Below are 7314 nucleotides of genomic sequence, written 5' to 3'. Positions count from 1 at the left end.
TGCCACAAAGGCCCTTAGGAAGGGTTAGACTTCCACTCTCTCAAGCCCCAAGGATAAATCATTATTCAGTAAATGACTCTCAGACTTTGAAATCTAATGGTTTGCTCTGCGGGTTTTAGGAATTGTTTTGATCCCTTAAACCCTCTATTCCTTTCAGCTTCTCCTTATGGCAATGAGAATGTTTATCCTATGAATGTCCTTCCTTTGTATATTGGCAGCAGATAACATGTTCTAAGTTTCACAGATCCACAGCTAGAAGGGGAATTTTGCCTCAGGACAGACTATGCCTGTAACTGATTTTGATGGGGTCTTGTACTTAACTATTGTTACTGAAATTATATAAATTTTGTGATATTGTGATGGGATGAAGGTATTTTGTATTTGGAAAGAATACGTTTTTCTGGGGCTCAGGGGTGGAACGTGCCAGTTTGTATATATTATGTCCCCCAGAAAAAGCCATATTCTTTGATTCAGTCTTGTGGGGGCAGATATATTAGTGTTGATTAAGTTGGAACCTTTGGATTAGGTTGTTTCCATGGAGATGTGACCCACCCAACTGTAGGTGCTAACTCTGGTTGGGATAATTTCCATGGAGGCATGGCACCACCCATTTGGCTTGGGCCTTGATTGGTTCACTGGAGCTCTATAAAAGCTCAGACAGAAGGGGCTCACAGCTAGCTGGAGCTGAGACAGACATTTTGAAGATGGCTATTGGAAGGTGATGCAGACATTTTGGAGGATGCCATTTTGAAACACAACCTGGGAGGAAGCAGATGCCAGCCACATGCCTTCCTAGCTAAGAGAGTTTTCCAGATGCCATTGTCTGTCCTCCAGTGAAGGTACCCAATTGTTGATGTGTTATCTTGGGCACTTTATGACCTTAAGACTGTAGCTGTGTAACCAAATAAACCCCCTTTTATAAAAGCCAATCCATTACTTGTTTTTGCATTCTGGCAGCATTAGCAAACTGAAACATTTGGTTACAAATTTACAGTCCTAAGGCCATAAAAGCATCCAAACTAAGGTATCAACAGGAAGATATCTTCACAAAAGAATGGCCAATGTTGTCCAGAACACCTCTGTTAACTGGGAAGGCACATGGCTGGCTTCTGATGGTCTTTTGTTCCCAAGTTGCATTTCAAAATGGCTTTCTCCAAAATGTCTCTGGGCTTTTGTCTCTCTTAGTTTCCCTCAGCTCTTTGCTTGGTTCTCCTGGGGCATTTCTCTCTATGCATCTGGGGGTCCTCTCTTAACTTTTCTATGGCAAACTCTATGCCTTATCTCTTAGCTTAACATCTCCAAACGTCCTTCTGTCTGCATCTCCAAGCATCAGCATCAGCATCAGCTCTTAATTTCTCTCCAAAATGTCCCTCTCAGCTTCTCTGAGCTCCTTCTGTTTGTGAGCTTGTTTATATAACTCCACCAATTAAATCAAGACCCACCCTGAATTGTCAGTGTCCATATCTCCATGGAAATAATTCAACCAAATGTTTTGTCCACAGTTTATTGAGTCACATCTCCATGGAAACACTCAATCAAAAGATACCAACCTAATCAACACTAATATGTCTGCCCCCACAAGACTGCATTAAAGAATATGGCTTTGGAGGGTCATAATATATCCAAACTGGCACACTTGTGTACAAAGAAACCAGAAATTGATGGTCTGGAAAACTCTGGGCTTCCAGAAAGTGAGACCCCAGAGGCTACAGCCCCACATGTGGATTTAATGAAACCTGAAATCAGCCAGCCATTTCACTACAAGCCAGGATTGGAGATGGAGTCATCCAGAAGGGGTTTGTGGAAAGTCTATTGTCTGATGGTTTTGACCCCTGTGTGCTGCATGTCAAGCCAACAAATTTTTTGTGAGATCTGTATAAATGGAACCACAGCCAGTATGGACTGGAGGGGATGGAGAAGGGACAAATTGAGAGAAGATGACTTCAAAGGGAGAACCATGGAAGCTAAGTTCTGAAGCCAAGAAATCTTGGTCAAGGAGAACTGAGCAACCCATGCACGTGGAAAGAGTGAGTGTACCCTGGAGGCAGAGGGCAGGCCTTCTGCCTTGGTGCTCAGGAAGAGTGCTGCCACCCCAGGCCTCAGAGAGGGTGGAACACATCCCCAGAGAAGGGGGAGAGACTGGCCACCACCCCACTGTTGAGAGAGGAGAGAGCCTTTGCCCTGGAGATGCAGTATCCGGGTGGCACCCTGATGCTTGAGGAGGATGTGGCTGAGAAGAACATGATCTCCCCAATCTGTGGATATGTTGGAGTACTAACCCCACATTTGGAGAGAAAATGACAGCCATGATGGCCCGTGAAAAGTGCTGGACTCCTGCTCTCCCAAGCCTCAAAGATAAAACATCATTCTATAAATGACTCTCAGACTTTGAAATTTAATGAAGTTTGACCTGAAGGTTTTAGGAATTGTTTTGTCCTGTGACCCCTGTTTTCCTTTCAATTTCTCCCTATGGCAATAGGAATGTTTATCCTATGACTGCCCCTCCTTTGTATATTGGAAGCAGATAACTTATTCTGATTTTCACAAGTTCACAGTCAGAGGCAAATATTAGGACTTTGTACTTACTTATCTATATTGTGATGGAATGAATGTAATTTTGCATTTGGAAAGAGCATGTCTTTTTGGGGTCCAGGAGCTGGAATACACCACTTTGGATATATCGTGTCCCCCAGAAAAAGCCATGTTTGTTGATGCAATCTTATGGGGGCAGGCTTATCAGTCTTTTTTACTTGAGTGGAAACTTTTGATTTGATGTTTCCATGGAGATGTAACTCACCCAACTGTGGATGAGAACTTTGATTGGATTATTTCCATTGTGCCAGCTTGGATGTATTATGGCCCCCAAAACACCATTATCTTTGATGCAATCTTGTGGGGACAGATCGGTTACTTTTTGATTAAGGTGTGACCTTTTGATTGGGTGTTTACATGGAGATATGTAACCCAACTGTGGATGATGACTTTGATTGGATAATTTCCATGGAGGTGTGGCCCTGCCTATTCAGTGTGGGCTTTAATTAGTTTACTAAAGCACTATATAAGCTCAGACAGAAGGAGTGAGCTTGCTACAGCCAAGAGGGACACTGAAGAATGCACAGAAGCTGAGAGAGTAGCTGCAGATGAGAGACAGTTTGAAGATGGCTGTTGAAAGCAGACTCTTACTCTGGAGAAGCTAAGAGAGGACAAACACCCCAAGAGGAACTAAGAGTGACATTTTTGAGGAACTACAGTCTAGAGAGGAATGTCCTGGGAGATAGCCATTTTGAAACCAGAACTCTGGAGCAGATGCGAAGGTACCTGATTGCTGATGTGTTACCTTGAACACTTTATGGCCTTAAGACCGTAACTGTGCATCCAAATAAATCCCCTTTTATAAAAGCCAATCCATTTCTGGTGTTTTACATTCTGGCAGAATTACCAAACTAGAACATCCATGGAGGTGTAGACCCTGCCCATTCAGGATGGGTCTTGATTAGTTCACTGGACTGCTTAAGAGCAATCAAGAGCAGAACCAGGTCTTGCTGAAGCTTAGAGATGCTTGGAGATGCTGACAGATGGATGTTTGGAGATGCTAATCTAAGAGATGAAGTCCAGAGTTGGTCCCAGAGAAGCTAAGGGAAGACCCCCCAGATGCTTAGAGAGACATGCCCTGGGAGAAAAAAGCAGGGATGCATAGGAACTGAGAGAGAGGAGCTGAAGCACAACCCAGGAGCAAAGGACCAGCAGACACCAGCCATGTGTCTACCAGCCACATGCCTTCCCAGCTGACAGAGGTGTTCTGGATGCCATTGGTTGTTCTTCAGTGAACTATCCTCTTGTTGATGCCTTAGTTTGGACACTTTTATGGCCTTAGGACTGTAAATTTGTACCAAATAAACACGCTTTATAAAAACCAATCCATTTCTGGTATTTTGCATTCCAACAACATTAGCACACTGGAACAATTATATTATTCATTAATTGTTTTCCTGATATCCTGTAGTTCTTTCTCTTTGTTTTCTTTTATTTCCTCAAGAATATTGGGGTCATTTAAAAAAGATCTTTGTCCAGTATTCCAAAATGTTCTTTGTTTGAGTTTTATCTTGTTACCTTATGGACCATCATTCCTGTTTCTTTGTCTTGGAGTCTCTTGTTGCTTATTGTACATTTTGTCCAGTGTATGGGCAGATAAGTATAAAATAAGGACAAAAAATAGGGTGGGTAAGAGGTATGGGATGTTTTGGGCGTTCTTCTTTACTTTAACTTTTTTGGGAGTAATTAAAATGTTCTAAAATTAATTGTGGTGATGAATGCATAAGTATATGATGATACTGTGAGCCATTGATTGTATACTCTGGATGTATTATATGGTCTGTGAAAATATCTCAATAAAACTGCATAAAAAAGATATAAAAAAGCAAACATATGACAATGACAGCACAAAGGATAGGCAGGAGGAAGAGAAAGTTTACTGTTGTAAAGGTTTTCTACCTTATGTAAAGCCATGTAATATTATTTGAAGATAGATTGTGATGAATTAAAGATGCATATTTTAAACCCTACAGATACCAAGGGAAATTTGGAAGTTGGTATAGCTAATGAGCCAATAGTGGGGTTGAAGTGAAATTTTAAAAATTACTCAATGCAAATGAAGAAAAAAAAAAGGAAAAAAAAAGATAAGTGGAAGAATTGATGGAACAAACAGAAAACAACTAGCAAGATGATAGATTTAAATCAAACTATATAAATAATTATATGTAGATGGTCTAAATGCACCATTTAAAAGACAAACATTGTCAGATTGGATAAAAATGTAAGACTCGAACATATGCCATGCGCAAGAAACCCACTTTAAATCTAAAGATATAAATAGGTTAAAAGTAAAAATATGGAAAATAGTATACCATGAAAACATTAATCTTAAGAAAGTTGGAGTGACCATATTAATATCAGACAAAGTAGACTACAGAACCAAGAAATAATCATGAATCTCACAAACAAAATGTTGAGTGAAAGAAGCTGGGTACAAACAAGTACCTACTGTGTGATTCCATTTTTATAAGGTACAGAAGCAGGCAAAACTATGTTGTTTGAATTCAAGACAATGTTCACTCTTTGGCAGGGGATGGTGATGTCTGGAAAGGAACACAAGGGGACTTTCGGAGTACTGATAATGTTCTCTTTCTTGATCTGGATGTGGGCTACACAGATGTGTTCAGTTTGAGAAAATTCAGTTAATCAAAATTTTTGATATGTGGAATTTTCTGCATGTATATTATACTTTGAGAAAAAATTTTAATGATGGAATTAAAATACACAATAACAATGTCATGTCAGTCAGGGGTAGGGGGATAAATGTGTTCTAAGGTACTTTTTAAAAAAAAAATTCATTTTATTGAGGTATATTCACATACCATGCAGCCATACAAAACAAAGCATACATTCGATTGTTCCCAGTACCATTACATAGTTGTGCATTCATCACCAAAATCCATCCCTGACACCTTCATTACCACACACACAAAAGTAACAAGAATAAAAATTAAAGTGAAAAAGAGCAATTAAAGTAAAAAAAGAACACTGGGTGCCTTTGTTTGTTTGTTTGTTTCCGCCCCCCATTTTTCTACTCATCCATCCATAAACTAGACAAAGGGGAGTGTGGCCGATATGGCTTTCCCAATCCCATTGTCACCCTTCATAAGCTACATTTTTTTTCTTTTTTTTTTTATATATACAATAAATTTTATTTTGAAATAAGTTCAATCTTACAGGAACAGTTGTAAAAACAGTACAAACCCCATACATAGAACTCCATCATACCCCGACCCCCTCCCCCTCCCCAATCCATCACCTTTAAGATCCTGTCACACCACTGTCTCTTTCTTTCCCTCCCTCTCTCCCTCCCTCCCTTCCTAACACCCATCATCTATTGCTCTGTCCTCTGAACGTATGAGAGCAAGCTGCACAAATCTTTGAACAAACAATATAATTCACATATACCTTTCCCATGGACAAGAACTTTATTTTATGCAATCTCATTAAACGCAGCTAAGAAGTTCAAGAAATTCAACATTGATATAAAGCTTAGATTTTATATTTCCTTTTTTTTTTTTTCTTGTGTCCCGTCTGTGTCCCTTTGAGCCTCCTCTCCTCTGACCTCAGATCCCATCCAGGATCATTCTTGGCATTTAATTGTCATCTATTTAGACTGTCTTATTTTTTTTTTCCATTGTGGAAAGATATATATAGCCTAAATCTTCCTATTCCACCCCTCCCTAGCATTCCATTAGTGGGATTAATCACCTTTAGAATGTTGCAATGCTATCACCTTCCAACCGTCCATTTCTAGAAGTTTCCCTTCACCCCAAACAAAAACCCTACTCTCATTTCTTAACTCCCCATTGCCCCTTCCCCCACTTCTTGGAACCCGTACTCTACTTTTCATCTCTTTGGTCATATTCTCTGATACTTTCTCTGTGTTTACCATGGGGCTTAAATTTGACATCTTAAATCTGTAACAATCTTGTTTTTCTTTGATACCAACTTAACTTCAATAGGACATGTAGACTGTGTTCCTATACTCCTCCATTCCCCCGCCTTTATGTAGTTCTTGTCAAAAATTACATATTTTACATTGAGTCCAAAACCACCAATTTATCATTACAGTTTACGTATTTTAGATCCTCTAGGAAGTAAATAGTGGAATTATAAATAAAAAATACAGTAGTATTGGTCTTTATATTTACCATGTGAACTTTACTGGAAATCTTTACTTCTTCATGTGGTTTCAGTCAATTATTTACTGTCCCTTCCTTTCAGCCTGCTTAGGACTTATCTACTGGTGATGAAGTCCCTCAGCTTTTGATTATCCAGGAATGTTTTCATCTCCCCCTCATTTTTATCCTTCAGGTGTTTGTGAATTCTCCAAGTCTCTGATGGTTATTGACTTCTATTTGTATTCCATTGTGGTCAGAAAATGTGCTTTGAACAAATTCATTTTCTTATTTGTTATTTTATTGAGGCTTGTTTTTATGTCCCTCATACAGTCCATTCTGGAGAAAGATCCATGATCACTAGTGAAGAACGTGTGTTCCAGTGACCTGGGATGTAATATTCTATTTATGTCTGTTGAAAGTCTCTATACCTCTCTCTCATTTCTTTGTTTCTCTGTCGGTAGGGCTTGCTTTAGTATCTGAAGTAGGGCATGTCTTTTATTAGCAAACTCTCTCAGCATTTGTTTGTGAAAAATTTAAGCTCTCCCTCAAATTTGAAGGAGAGTTTTGCTGGATAAAGTATTCTTGGTTGGAAATTTTT

This window comes from Choloepus didactylus, chromosome 4 (genome assembly GCF_015220235.1).
Source record: "Choloepus didactylus isolate mChoDid1 chromosome 4, mChoDid1.pri, whole genome shotgun sequence".
NCBI lineage: Eukaryota > Metazoa > Chordata > Mammalia > Pilosa > Megalonychidae > Choloepus > Choloepus didactylus.
This window is presented reverse-complemented; position numbering follows the sequence as displayed.